The sequence below is a fragment of the Trichoplusia ni genome, chromosome 2 (assembly GCF_003590095.1).
Source record: "Trichoplusia ni isolate ovarian cell line Hi5 chromosome 2, tn1, whole genome shotgun sequence".
Lineage (NCBI taxonomy): Eukaryota > Metazoa > Arthropoda > Insecta > Lepidoptera > Noctuidae > Trichoplusia > Trichoplusia ni.
In genome coordinates this window covers 13,393,345-13,408,487 of record NC_039479.1, presented here as the reverse complement: position 1 = coordinate 13,408,487, position 15,143 = coordinate 13,393,345, and the positions used below count along the sequence as shown (strand labels likewise).

The window sequence follows — 15,143 nt, the reverse complement described above, 5'->3', positions numbered from 1 at the left end:
TCAAAAAAAATATCCTTTTGCATGCAACAGAATTAAAAAACCCTGAAAAATAATTCACTTGCCACCTCGAACTTTTCTAGTTTTGAGGTACTCTCGAGGCGCCTCCCTCGGCTACCCCTCACCGACCGACAGTCTGCAACTAACAACTCCTTTGTATTATAAAACATCCCCAGATAAACTCCAACGTCTAGAAAATTGCTATAACAGATTTCTTTCAAACATTTACTTACTACCAAGTTTAATCTCGTGAATTAATTGAAGATAATTCGTACTGACTGACTTCTTCAACGTTGGCCTCACAAGGTAAAAATTAAGGAAAATTATAAAAGATTTATAGAGCAGTATTTGGTTGAAACTCTGATCTTAGAACAGCAGATGAGTGTAGTCTGTTCTAGATAAAAACATTTTTTTTATCTTTTTCTAATTATTTACACTTGCATATAAAAAGCTGAAAAAAAAAACAAATTTTCGTTATTGATGTTACTTTGGCAACACGATTTTTTATATTATTTGTAAAAATTGTCTAGCTGTGGCTGTTCGTTAGATACAGCTTAGTGACAGACGAATGACCAGGAAAGAAATATTGTTACTATGCAGTGATGTCATTGCGTAATAAAATAACTAATAACCAACATAATTTAAATATTCTGATGGCTAGAAGAGCAGTCAATTGACAATTAGTCTTTTATTTATAATTTTTATAGTCGTAATTAGTTGAAAAATGGTCAAGTGACTTGCGCCATCGATGGTACCGTACAAACAGCGTAAAAATGGTCACCGTCCGATGCAATCAAATATCATTTATCTAGCTCAAACTGACCATGAGATACAGTCTGGTGACGGACGGGCAAACAAAAATACAGATAGACGACAAGATGGACCGACAGCGGAGACTTAATAATTGGATTCATTCTTATTCAAAGTTTACGGAACCCCAACAACTGTAGATTTCTTCTGAAATACTTTATGCAAATCGAATATCGTGTCAATGTAGCGATCGCATTCGAACTAATAATAACAAGCCAATGACATTAGAACTTTCGCCTGCCAGTTTCTGTGCCGCGTTCTAATTGATCGATTTATTTTTAAAAGTAAAATATATGTGTTCTATTTTTGCATTTTTTTTTCTTTTTTTCTTCATTACATTTTTATGTTTGTTTATGGAATAACATTTTTTTTTTCGTTTTTTGTATCCTTAAACAATGCTCGAAAGTTATGGAGATTTTTAGCTTCCTTTAATCATATTATACAATTTCAGTGTTAAGTAATTCGTGATTACACTCACGCACAACTTTCAAATAAAAACAGTCAAAACCCACCAAACACCCACACTGCGTATAAATTATTGAAACATCAAATACTGGATTATCAATTCTATGTCAAGACAAATACGAGTTTGTTTACAAACAACTTCTGCAGTTCGTTTAGTCAAGTTCACGAAATTCTAGTTCAATGTTCTATGGCAGAGGGGGAGGAGACGCTATAGCTATGGGTTTGCTACGAGACAAGAGGGTTCGCGTGTCTGCAAACCAAGGTACCAAAGTACAATAGACCCCGTGGTTCATAGCTATTGCTATAGTGAACGAGCGGCGCGCCGTTCGCGAGTCGCTTGCGAGCTTCGGACTTGATCGGCCGTTTGCATTTGAATTTTAAATCGCGAATCACTAGCTTTTTTGGTATAAAAAATAGAATTCGAATTTCGCGCGTTATTTAAAGACTCCTGGTTAAAGTGGACAAAAGAGTTTTTGGACAGTTTGTTGTGTGGAGGCTGTGAGTGCTCATCTTTACAATAGCATATCGTTGAATGGACACAATGGGACTTCTCCACAAGTAATTTTCGTCACGGGAAAATGAAAGCGTAAGCATTGTGTGGTTGTTTTATTAGACTGTTAAGATAAAAAAAAAACAGTAGTGGTTATGAGATTATTTTAGCGATATTTTTTAGAACATAAGTATGCATTATTATTTATTCAGTTACCGCATGTGTGCTTCTACTGTTCCTCCATACAGGTCTTTATGATAGCAGACTGCATCGGCAGAGTTGTCGGTGATATTTGTCAGAGGAAAAAATGAATCAATTGCATAAAAATAGTTGCAGAATCTCTACTAATTCTCGTTCTATTTGCTTTTTATTGACATGCATTTAGTAATTGTTGTAAGGAGCCTGTTTCCTGGCAGAATACTGCAGTTAAAAAAAACATTCAAATACAAAAGTGTTCCAATTTCAAAAGTGTACACGGTTGTCTTGTCTTTGGTCAGTTTCGTTATTGAATGAAGTCGTTCAAGGCTCATGTTGCGCGGTTAGTGACTGCATGCTGCTCTATTTACCACAAAACTTGAATATGGAACCAAAAGAAATGTAGGCCAGCATTATAATTAGTTCGAATTACGAATTGCAAGACTAACCGATTTTAGCGTTTATTTTATTAATTCGAATTTGATTTTCGAAGAAGTTTTTATTACTTACATTGTGCTTTATTTGGATCCTGTATAAATAGAAGTTACATCATTTGTAATGTATTTATACTTGTCAAGTCAGAGTATAATTTAACTAAGATTGTTGCTGTCTAAAGCACCTAATTAACATACAGTTTGATATATGGCCTCTTTGAGTGTATGGCTTCACTTACGGGGGTATTTTGGGGATGATATTAGTTAGCTGACCCGTAGAAAATGTGTGAAGAGGTGCCTTAACTCTAGAGCTATACTTATATATGGTTACTATTCTATATTCTATGGTATTATATGGTGGTACAAAAACGAAACCCTTATAGGATCACTCGTATGTCAGTCCGTCCGTCGCTTACAGTCAATTATCTCCGAATCTATTAGGCCGATTAAGTTGAAATTTGGTACACATATCAATTCCTGTGACCTAAACACAGAGGTGTGACGTGAGCAGATGAAATCTGTATATGGCGGGTCATTTTTGGGGGAGGGGAAAATTAAAAAAAAATCTGAAAACTGCATCGTGTGGCATATCAAATGAAAGGTCTTGTTGAGAAGATCTTAAATTTATTTTTTTGTAATTTTAAAATAAATAGTTTCCAAGTTATTCAAGAAAATAGACGAAATAGGAAAACTTATAAGAAGTCCATGATATTAAAATAACATGGTAAATCACTCAATATTGTGCGTACCAACTTACATTTGCAGGTGGAATGTGTGGGAGAACATATTTTTTAACTCCAAAAACATGATTGGTAACATCGTCCGGAACCCTCTTCACGCGAGTTCAACTCGCACTTGTCCCCTTTTTTTAATTGTAGGTATTACTTTTATTACTTCAATATTTTAGAGGTGCTTAATCCGCGTAAGTGCTAAAAATACAATTAACCAGGCACTAGATACAGTTTCAGCATTTTAATTATAAGTTTTTATTAGTTTTAATGAATTAATTTCATGATACCTAAAATAAAACTACCGGACCATATAATTTGTTAATAAAACGCGCACATTTGGTTGTTGGCTGCACACTGTTTTTTGTCCGGTCAATTCTATCAGGCACAGTCAAGGGCACTTCATCACTAGGTATATTAATATTAGTATTATTAAAGCATTAGGTACTAGTAAGACGTATAGCTGGTTATAAATCAAGGAATACAACAAATAATGTAAATATAAATATGAACGCGCGAGAAAAGTTCGCGGCCATGTTTTTTTATCGACCTGCGACAAAGTTTAAAAAAAATGTCGGATCTATTAGATTTAAAATAAAAAGATGATTGCGAACACTGCCCGCCATTTTTGCTGTTTAAAAAATAAAACAAAAGTCAATAAATTTCTTTTTTTCACTCAAATGTGTTAAAATTGTTGTGCGCAAAACTATTTTTTATTGTTTTAATTTAAATAACTTTTTAAAGTCACTTTGGCATATAAAGGTCATGGAATTTAACATTCTTTTTTTAATCACTATGATACTAAACGACCAAAATTTATGTCCTATCATTAATAAGCTATAATAAATTGTGTCGTTGGTTTAAAAGCTTTTTTTCACCTGCTTATCTTTTATTTCTGATTAATAATCTACTAGTAATGTCTATGAAATTGCCTAGTAATGTTTTTAGATTTAGCACGCCATGTTGTGCTTTACATTGGTCATACATTTATCGGTAGCGATTACTAATGATTAATTGATGATCGGAGGAGCTTGGGAACTCGGATATATTTCTATAATAACTTGGATGTGAAAGTTGATAAATTATAATTGTGATTTCTATTTGAAAGTAAGTATTAGAGTTTTGGAACGTTTACAGTTATTAAGTTCCTGTTTTTCTGTTAGTTCGTGTTTTTCGTATAAGCGGGATAAAAAATGTTCACGGGTCAATTTTTGTGTTTATTATTTGTTGTTGTTCTAGCGCCATCAAAAATACATCGTCTGTTATCATTTCAACCGTTTAGCTCTACCTTTCATGAGATACTGCCAGATAACAGACTTAACAACAGACGATCACACAGAATATTCACATTATAAGTTTTAACTATTGCCCATTAGGTAAAGAACAACAAAAAAATATTATCACCAACGACAGCGAAAATACATTTTGCTGAACAAACAGACTGACTTTTCTCCCTCCCAATACAAATAAACAGCGAAAGACTCCAACTCATGCCCATATATTTATATAGAATACATCCGAAAATGGTGCATTGTGCTTTTGAATGCACCCGCGTCTGTCAATCACGGACAACGACCGCCATTCAAGGTACCATTGCTGGTACTAGCGGTACTAATAAAATGGCAATTTAACATTGTATTGTAAGTCGAAAATGACAATACAATAGCAGTATTTATATACGTAATTGCTGCTTGTATGTTGTTGTTTATTACATGGAATTTATCTTTAAAAGTACAGCAGTTAAGGTCGCTATTGACAGTTTTAATTTCCGGAGGTATTTTTGTATCTATACAGAACAAAAAAATTGGAATAGAACGGTTAAATAATGTGCGTTACTCGTGACCGCGTAACGCACATTATTTCCGAATATTACAACGAATTGAATTTCATATAATTAAATAATAATAAAATATTGATTTATTCCTTTTACTTTTCTCGCATTCTTCGTGAAAGTCTTTGTTAGTTTACATAAAACGTACTTATTTCTTTAAAAAAATAAATCTATGTCACGCACAGGCATGATATCTAAATCTGATCTCGAATCAGACAAAAACTCTACAGTAGCGTCAAACATGATGTGGAACATTCAATGATTGCGATCAGAGCAATTTAAAATCTATTATCATGTCCTAAAGTCGAATTTACAATAGCGGACAAACTAGTTACCACGATTGTTAATGCCGATGATTGTCAACATGATGTTCCCACAATTAACAATGTAAGTACGATTTAATACCGTTAATTAACCGGCTTCTCTTTAAACGAGATTTTGCTCTGAGGCCGCAGTTTAATATTTAACAAGCAACAACATCAATATTTAATCTTAAATCTCGCTTGAGGATAATATCTTTCGGCACTTCTGTTTTTCTGGGCCTTTTCAATGAAGCCCAGTTTTTTCGTGGATGATTTTCTCAGAATCTTTTTGAATTGAGAACAAACTTGCTATCTTTTCCTTTTTTAACATTTTTTTTTTAATTTCATTATTATTGTTTTGAACAAAAAAGTCTTTACTCTTTTATTTAAAAATAGAAATCGGTTTGTTGCCTCGTGTGACCGCCATGCATATTGCATTTTTTGCGACCCGTTTATGTAAATTGTGTAGACTTGTCAAAGGCTTGCATGTCACAGACGTAATTTATTCATGGAAATGTACTGTTCTCATTGCTATTTACTGATGATCTTAGTGACTCTCTCTTTTACAAAATTTGACAAAGCTTACATACTTTTTAAACCCCTTTTTGTTCTGCGTTCTTATTTTCAAATAAAGTCAAAATGACGACACCAACTTATTCAAAATGATATAACAAAAAAATACACAAGGAATGACGATAGTCGGTTTACGTAATTAAAAGAAATACTTACTAATGGTAGTGGTTACTATTGTCAAACGATTTCAAAAATAAAATAAAACTATACCATCATCCACAAAACTGAATTCTGAATTTTGCAAGGAGGTCTTTGTTAAAAGGTTGCAGCTTACAACCTCAAGGCGAGTTCAAGGCTCCATAGTTGACATAATGACGGTCGTAAAGCCTCCGTAATGATGTCTTGGTCAATGCAATCTCTACTTATACCGACGTAATTCGTTTTTCATTGGATTTTGCAAAGCTTGGGCGAAAGACTGATGCAGTTGTGAAAAAGAGACGGCTTTACGCCCTGTATTTTGCTATCCCGCTTCCATAAATGCAACTACCTCTGTGGCCCTATTCATACTTTATGACGCGATGGTAGGCCATCTGATCTTAATTGACGTTAAAATGGGATCTTTTAAACTTTGAATCATTTTATTTCAGTTAAAAATTCTCATTAACGAAATGCGACGAATTCGTTCACGGTCCACTTTTTACTTTGATTAAATCGAGGCCTTTTTGTCTTTCGGCCTTTAATTGAAAAGTGTCAACAAGTGGAAATAAAAGGCGACTTAAATTGTATTTAACAGCTAGCAATTGAACTGAACGAGGGTTCAAGGTTGGGCGTGACATAACGTCGGTAACGCTTGTAATAGCGTAGTCTGTATAATCTGTGCAATCGTTTGTTTTATTTGAATGGGATTTGCAACGGTGCTATTGAATACAATAAAGCGATTTCAATGTCATTATAAGTTGGAGTTTGTTATAAGTATTTTTTCATCCGCTTAAATTAACTATTAAAAATATAGTAACTTTAGATGACATTAAAACAACAGCACGAAAATTGTAAAATCATTATCAATTTCGTGTAGTAATTTGATCCCAAAGGACCTCTTACCAAAGCCCTCTTCAAACCTGATCTCAAAACCCATGAAAATGCATAATTAATTAATCAAAGCACCTACTTGTGTATATAAAACGCGTTCGTATACTAAAAATAGCCCCATCGACTCCCCTCTGTGACCCAAGTGCGTCAAGTACAGTCAGCAATAGAAGTTGATTCCGATTTACGAAGCGGAAATATATTTTAGTGGCATGTCGGCTATATAACAAACTCGATGAATTATTTTAGATACAGTTTTTTAGAAAATTGAAGGAGCCTTTACCGCGACTTCAAGTAAGTTTAAATTAGGTGCGTGGAAGACAGATGCCGCACTACGCCGTCTATGGCGCTCTCAAGCTTTTACAACCATAATGCTATTACAATATATAATACTATTTAAAACTTAAATTTTATAAGAATGATATTTCTAATCATGTCTTTAACTAGTAAGTGTAAAATATTTGAGCTTTTTATCATAGTACATTTTCGGATAAATCGTGCCTCTTGTGAACTGACTTCTGTTGCGGTCTGTACCGCGACTATCAACTATCTCTAATTAATCAGGCTTATTCGTCAGGATGGGGTGGACTCATTCACAGGAGAATTAAGATTTTACGCTTTTGTTTTTTAAGATGTTATTCAAAGGAACTTGAATGTACACGTGTTTGTAATTGACTTTTTGGGTGGCATGTCAGGAAGACTGTAATACTTTTGTGTGTGGGAAGGTATCTAATAGGGTATTTGACTATATTTAATAGTATAAATCCGTATTTACTTTTTACAATATTAAAAATTAATTAAGTTAAAAATCACTTCAGTATGGTAGTGGAGACTAAAAACCTAAAAATATTTCTTACATTTTTTGTTTAAGAAATAAAAGTCAACATAATTTCTATAATATATACAGTTCTTTTTTGTAAAATACCCTATTCTAAAAGTATAAGCTAAATACATTGAAAATCGTTACTTGACATTTGAATTTTATCAATTTACATCTTTGTATTATCAAACTCGAATTGAAACGTCGATTTAGCGACGGTACCAATTATGACAATAACTATAAAATTGGTATCCTTGAATAAAGGTCGGGCAAAACAAACTTTCAAACAGACATATATTTTAGCATTGTACACAACTAAATAGGCTCTTATTTTAATAGGCTGTATTGTGCTTAACGTGTACCCTGTGCAATTATTAAATTCCCAATGTACAGTCCACCCTTGAGCGGTAACAATGTCAGGCTGATTTGCGAAATTAATCCTTATTTCTTTTAAGCAAAGGTCCCTTTTATAAACACGTATAAACATTGTGCGGTCAACAGTACAATGTGTTTTATTTGAACAAAGTTTCAAGAGAAATGTCAAGTTACGTAGAAATGAACAATGAAGCTATAAAGTAAAAGTTGTTTGTCACCAAGGAGTTTATGCATGGCGAGGTTTATCTTTGTAGAGGTCAAGGTTATCGCGAGGGTCTGTTTCTAAGATGGTATTCTATTTGTGTGGGTCTGTATGTACGACCAGTGTTTTCGTTCCATAACTTTTACTGGCTTAAAAGTATTTCACATGATTTACCATATTTTATGATTTTGCCCATACTTATGCTATCTTTTATCAAACTAATATTTTAAGGCGAAAGTTTGTAAGTATTATGCCTCTGAAAAACCACAGAACGGATTTAGACGTAACTTGGTAGGCACACAGACCTTTTATAACCAAGATTAACACAGGACAGTTTTTATCCTTATTTAAATTTCTGTGGGATCATTTTCGCGTTGTAGCAACAGCTAGTACCAGTCATAACCTAATTTTCTACAAATCTTTTAATTTTTCATGAATCTTGCTATATTTAAGCTTTTTATTACAGCATCAATTTATCTTCTTAACATAACTAGCGTAGATTTTATACGAAGTCTCTGAGGTCAGAATATTTTTTTTTGGATGTAAAAGAAGCGGATAATAGTTTAATTTTAAGTGGTAAGTACTTGTTTTCAATGAATTTTAATTACAATATTTAACTTTCATTGTGCAGTAATTTTCTTTCGGAACGGAAACCAGCCATCAGTCGCTGAGCTGTAATTAACTGCAGGGTAATAACTCAAGCCATTGTTTTGATGCTAATAGTAGATTAATTTAAACTTAAAAGCATGAAATTGTACTTTACATACTGTATTTTACGTAACTATTTTGTAATAACTTAACTTACTATGTTTTTTTCAACGACCACATTTTTTCTTGCAATCAACATCTCTGCTTTTTTATTCAAACAACTTGAGTACTCATATTTGACTCGCATATGTATTATGCAAGGAGTATACTTATAAAAGAGCAGTTTTAGGACCAAAGAGGTTTCACCCCTGGAAAACATTGCATACCAATTGAATACCAAGTAAGTACCAAGGAGGTTGTATGTACTTTAGCCCTATTGTTTCAAACAGTCATTATAAATATATCGATCGCCAGTCAGTGGTGGCTACAGGTGGTGTTCTTTGTTGTGGTGCGGTCGTTGACCCCGGGTAGGGCGGCAGGCAGTCTGACGCACCCTCAATGCATGCGAGCATGCGCCTTCGTCGTGCGCGCATATTCAAAGGGGTCGTTTGTTTACGTAATGAATGTTTTAATGCGTATCGTGGAGGTGCTTCCTATAAGGGCTCGTACCTAGATCTTAATTAAATTTGTTGCGTCATCTTGCTTTATTAATCGCCTTGTTGCTTCATTCATCTATATAAATGATCTACCTACTTAATTCGTCTACGTAAATGAAGAGATACAGCTTTTATTTTGTTACATTTTGTTATTGATATGTCAATTTGAAAAATCAAAGCATAAAACACAAATTAACATGCACTCAAATCTTAGATATAAACTCCATTTGTTAAGGTATTTGTAAGGCATTTGTATGCACCTTTAAAAAGGTAAACAATCTGGTATATTTCTTTGGTCTTTAAACTCAGTTTAAAAATAAAACGCGACCAAAAACCAATGTCAAACAACAAAACAGAAGATGATTATTTCCAAATTGAATATTTCAATCGTTTATTTATTTATTATGTGTGTTAGTATAAAAATAAACACTAAGAAAACCTTATTTTAAATACCTTCCACAATTCAATTTAAGTATATTCAATGAAAGCCAGTTTACGACGTCTGCTAGTAACTTTAGATTGTGCAATTAGTCTCAGCTGCAGTCTTATGTCAATGTCAAATCGATAGCGATCTATCTTCTTAAATCTCCTACACATAATCAATTAGTTCGCTAGTCATTGCGCGGGTGGAGCCACAATATCCGTTTGAATAAATACATTTATAAAATGTGCCTACGATTTGTCGTGGGATTTATTCAATTCTGCGGTTGTTGAGGGTGGTACGTCATTCATTTGTCTATTTGTCAGTGGATATAGATGTTTTGTAAATGTTAAGTTTTCTTTTTAAACGACTCCCGCACTTAAGAATTTGAACCTTGTGACGCGGGGATTTTCACAAACATTCAAGTATCATGCACAAGACACCCAAACTCTGGACAAACAATCGCACACACGCATTTCCTAAGCGGGGTTCGAATCCGCGACACGTCGCGCAACGTTGGTTTTGCTTGGTGACTTCAACTGGGCAGTAATAGTGGCTGGCTTCATGCTCATATAGCAATAACCCAAGATCAAGAAATTAGTGTAAGTTTCATACTCGATGGCCGGCCTATTCAGGAAAAACCATTATTCTAACTACTGTAAAATCTATCAGTTGGGCGCCTGTATTATTGAATTCATTAATTAAAGTGACGTCACTAATCGAAAACGAATAACAACCTGATTTATCAGAGACTCGATTACCGCTAACACCTTAAAAATGTAACAGAATAATTCCAGTGATTTGTATTATTAAAAAGCATATGATTATAATTATAAAGCTCAGCATCCATTATAATGCACAGAATGATCAGTTACAGAGCGCGGCTTGCACTCCTCTGTGATTACATTAAGCGATCGTTGAACTCTTTTTCCGGCCATCTATGCATCTACATACGTTGTTATTTGAGATGCAACGTGTAAAAATAGGTATTAGATGTACGATATTAAGTCTAAACATTGTTAGATTAATTTTGTTGTTGATGTAAGTATATGATGCTGGGTTTACGGTATACCATATTCTGAAAAAAAAAAAGAAATATGTAATATATATTTTTTCAAGTATGACCTACGGGACATAAAATTGTATAAAATATATACATATAACATTTGGGACGAATTTCAAACATAAAAAATATTGTATTTATGAGTACTACATAACTGATAAAATCTATATATATAAAAATGAAATGCTGTTCGTTAGTCTCACTAAAACTCGAAAACGGCTGAACCGATTTGGCTTTTTTTAGTCTTGAAGTATTCGTAGAAGTCCAGGGAAGGTTTAAACGGTGAGAAAATTCGAAAAAAATGCGGAAAAGGCGAAAAAATAACAAATTTAAGTTACTAAGGTAAAGGCACCATATTTCGATATTGTAAAAAAACGGTCTTATCAAAGCAAGGTCTTATTTAATTAATTATTTAGCTGGTTTTTTAATAATTTATGTACACACACAAATAGTCTTACAATCAATGATGGCTTTAGTATGTGTAGGTTTTCTAATAATCGCTCAGTTTAAGGCTAGCAGCTACTTGAATGCATGTTTAATACTAAATTTGCTAAATAGTGTAGTTTTATATTGTGTGAGTTTTTGTTTAGTTCAAAATATTATGAGGTTTATATTTTTTATCGAAAACACTTAACTCTTGAGTATTTCTTCACGAATTGAGGAGAAAATTAAGTTTTTAAATACCGAGCCTTTTTAAATACTAAGATTGAAATAAAATCCAAAGACAATAAAGAGATTTGCCTTTCTCCTTTCCTAAATATTTTTTATACTCAGAATTAGGAACAAAATGCATTGGAATTAGAATTTTTAAATCGGAATAAGGTGCCTCAGACTTCTTTACATTTTACACTATTTAACATTTTTTATCTTTTATACAGTCAATCTGTGAGTATATTTCAAAATTAAGATAAATAACACTTCTAATAAAATTTGTCAATTCTACAGAAAGGTATATTAAACACTCAATTTATGTTCTTTTAAGTTATAATGAAAACACCGCGGAATTAGGTGCCTTTACCTTACTTTCCTGTCAAACATTTGACATATTTTGATGTCTGTCATAGTTTGAAAAGTAAATTAAAAGAAGTCCTTATTGTATTATATATTGTCATAAAACCTACGTAGTAGCCAGCGGACCAGTCACTTACATTTTACTTGATCAGGTAACTTCGCAATAAAACTATAACCATGACCAAAAACAGGTAAATCTTTCCCAACGTTTCAAAGGAGCTAAAATTTGGAGGATCATAAGGTCCCAAGAATCTATCGAAAAGCGTCAGGAGAGAGTTGATGCTGTTCGGGAACGTCAGGCTGCAGCTCGCTCCGTGCGTTTCATATCTCAGCGTATCTACGCATCTGCTTCTAGATCTCTAGAGGCAAGTGCAGAACATGCGCGACAGTCCGCTGATCGTGAACGTCACGCATTGAATCGCGAGTCGGAGACGTTTACTGATAGAAAATTAAGCTTGAGTTCTCAGCGAATTTGCATATCTACTGATAAGTCTTTTGAAACAAGTGATGAACGTGATGGTCAACAGTTTGACCGAGATAAACATAAATTGTACCGAAAACTCACACACTAAAATATTCATAATCAATTAGAAAATCAGAAAGAAAGAATAACTGGAGAACGGCATTAAGAGACAGAAAAAGAGCGCAACGAACATTTGAATTCTGATCGCCTTCGACATTCTTTGAACAATGTCGAAATCATCTGACATAACGTATCGGATGTGTCTCAAAATGTTGCCGCAAGGCATGGCGGCCTTTCTTAGGTTGATAAGGAACGGAGTGCATTTTCCTATACTCCTATGATTGACTGCGCTACAGATTCCGACATCAGATATGGTTCGGTATATATTATGAAGGTGTTAAATGGCAAAAAGAAACAAACGGTATGTTCTTCTCAGTTGGGAAAGTACGTATTGAAATATTAAAAAATCCTTCAGAATATTAAGACTGCTAAGCGGTGACCATTCACATTCCATCTTTTGGTGCAACAGATTTAAGAAGGCCGATTTATGCTGACATTGAATGTGCAAGCCCAAGTTTACCACCTTATTGGTCATGATTGCCTAAAAATTAACCAAAGGTTTTACAAATATATTTCGTATCGAATTATCATGACCAGAAACAACACGAGAAAATGACCCACCGGCTCATATTTCTGACCGGCAGAAGCACGCGATCGGTGAGTAAAGGATTGAAACACTCTACCATCATCTTGAGGACTTGTTGCCACGTCCCCACGCTATAAGACGACTTTGTTTGGGTATATACAGTGTGTATGAAAAACCCTGTCCAATCTTTGAAGGAAAAGTGTTTTTCCAGAGGTGCAAAAAAAAAAATAACATGACTTTCTATTAGTAAAAGAATTTTCGAAATCGGTTCAGCATATGTTGCGATTATCCCTCCAATGTCATAGACTCACAAATTTGACCTCTTTATGATATTATTTAAAAAACATTCCTTAAGTTTAATTTTTCCTATATGCACGCACATAACCTACACATACCTACTTATATTATAAAGCTGAAGAGTTTGTCACGCTTGAACGCCCTAATCTCAGAAACTGCTGAGCGGTATGAAAAAATATTTCAGTGGTAGTCCATTAACTCAGGAAGGCAATATTATATACCTATATCTACTATCAATCTATGATTAATAGGAGCAGATCAGTAATGAAATATGTTACAACTAAGGGCAGAAACGCAAAAAACTAATCCGATTTAAAAAAATCCTAAGTTATATTTTCTAGCCACGTGGACGAAGTCGCGGGTAACAGCTAGTTACTTATATATTTCAAAATACATGCGTATTAAAGATAAATTACACCCAGAATCAAAATGATCATGCACATCACAAAAACATTTGTTATGGGTCGGGATCGAACTCACGATGTCGGCATGGCAGTCAGGGTCTAGACCCAAACGCCAGTAATTGTTGGCCTTTATAGTAAATGTTTGAGTAAAGATATAAATACACAATACATCTTTTAACCCAATTGAATAGTTGATACGTTTAATTACTTAATTGGGTTCTTGATGTTATAATCAACACGCGACCATTCCCTTAGTGGAACACACCCAAATACTTCATATTACATAAAAATTAAAAAGATATGTGTGCGTAACTGCGTGTTTATGAGTGCATTCGCTTATTTCAGGAGGCAGTCACAGATAGTGTTTGTAACAAGATACCAAGTGGATTTTAATAATATTCAAAAATATGGATAAAATGAAAAAAGGGTTCTAAACCCCTTTTTTTTGGATAAAAGGGTCCGAAGTACAATACATATTTAATTTGGAGCTGATCCCCTTATAAATCTAAATTAACTTACAGTATAAAATTAATTAGAAATAGTATGTACGCAACTATAGGTCTCAATTGTGACTAATCATATGACTTTGCTCTAAATAGAACTAGAACACAGCTTCAGACACGAACACCTACATTTTAAACAAAACAAACTACATTGCAAACAGTCCCACAAGTCATCAAAAAATAAATACAAAATTATTTCATTAAAATGCAGTTAGCACTCATAAATCATCAAGCAAGCAAACCGACCGCGACATGACATTCATTTAAACTAAGAAAACGCCTTTTCGAATTAGTGCCGTAACGCCGGATAATACTCATAAATCGACTAATTGGTATGATAATGCAATCACCGAATGTGTTTGTCACGGCACTAGTTCCGGTCTTCTGCAGTTGAATGACATTATAATTCGTGTTTACAGGATATGACGTATGATGTCTATAGATGCATGTGTAAGTTGTAGGATTCCGTTATTTTTTATTGTTGTAACTGAGTCACATCAATGTGGGTTCTTGGTTAGTTTCGTTTTTCTTTATATGGGAAACTAAAGGAGTAGATCGCGGAAAATGTTCTCAGAATATCCTTCAATAAAGATTTCTTTTTGCAAAAAGTCGTCCGGATAAATTAAACAACAAAACTTATTGGCAATTTAAACCTCAACCACAAAAGAAAAAGCAAAAAGAATTAAAATATATGTCAATGATACGAAGTCCATCAATTTATTTAACTTGCAAATTACGTGCACAGAAATACCAAGCATGAAGTAATATTGGCACATTACATAAGCAAACCAACTTGACCTATGTCCGAGAGCCTCTATTCAATAGTGCCATATAGTAACTTAA

At 33.8% G+C, this 15,143-nt stretch overlaps 1 protein-coding gene across 1 annotated transcript in view; it reads left to right on the top strand.

Moving 5' to 3' along the window:
• Window positions 1-1,476: 1,476 nt before the first annotated feature.
• LOC113507861 (proton channel OtopLc-like) overlaps window positions 1,477-15,143 on the top strand; it is a 57,880-nt gene continuing 44,213 nt past the window's right edge. The window contains exon 1 of the mRNA XM_026890797.1: window positions 1,477-1,858. The gene's annotated coding sequence lies outside the window, so the exon portion shown is untranslated. The remainder of the gene's footprint in view (window positions 1,859-15,143) is intronic.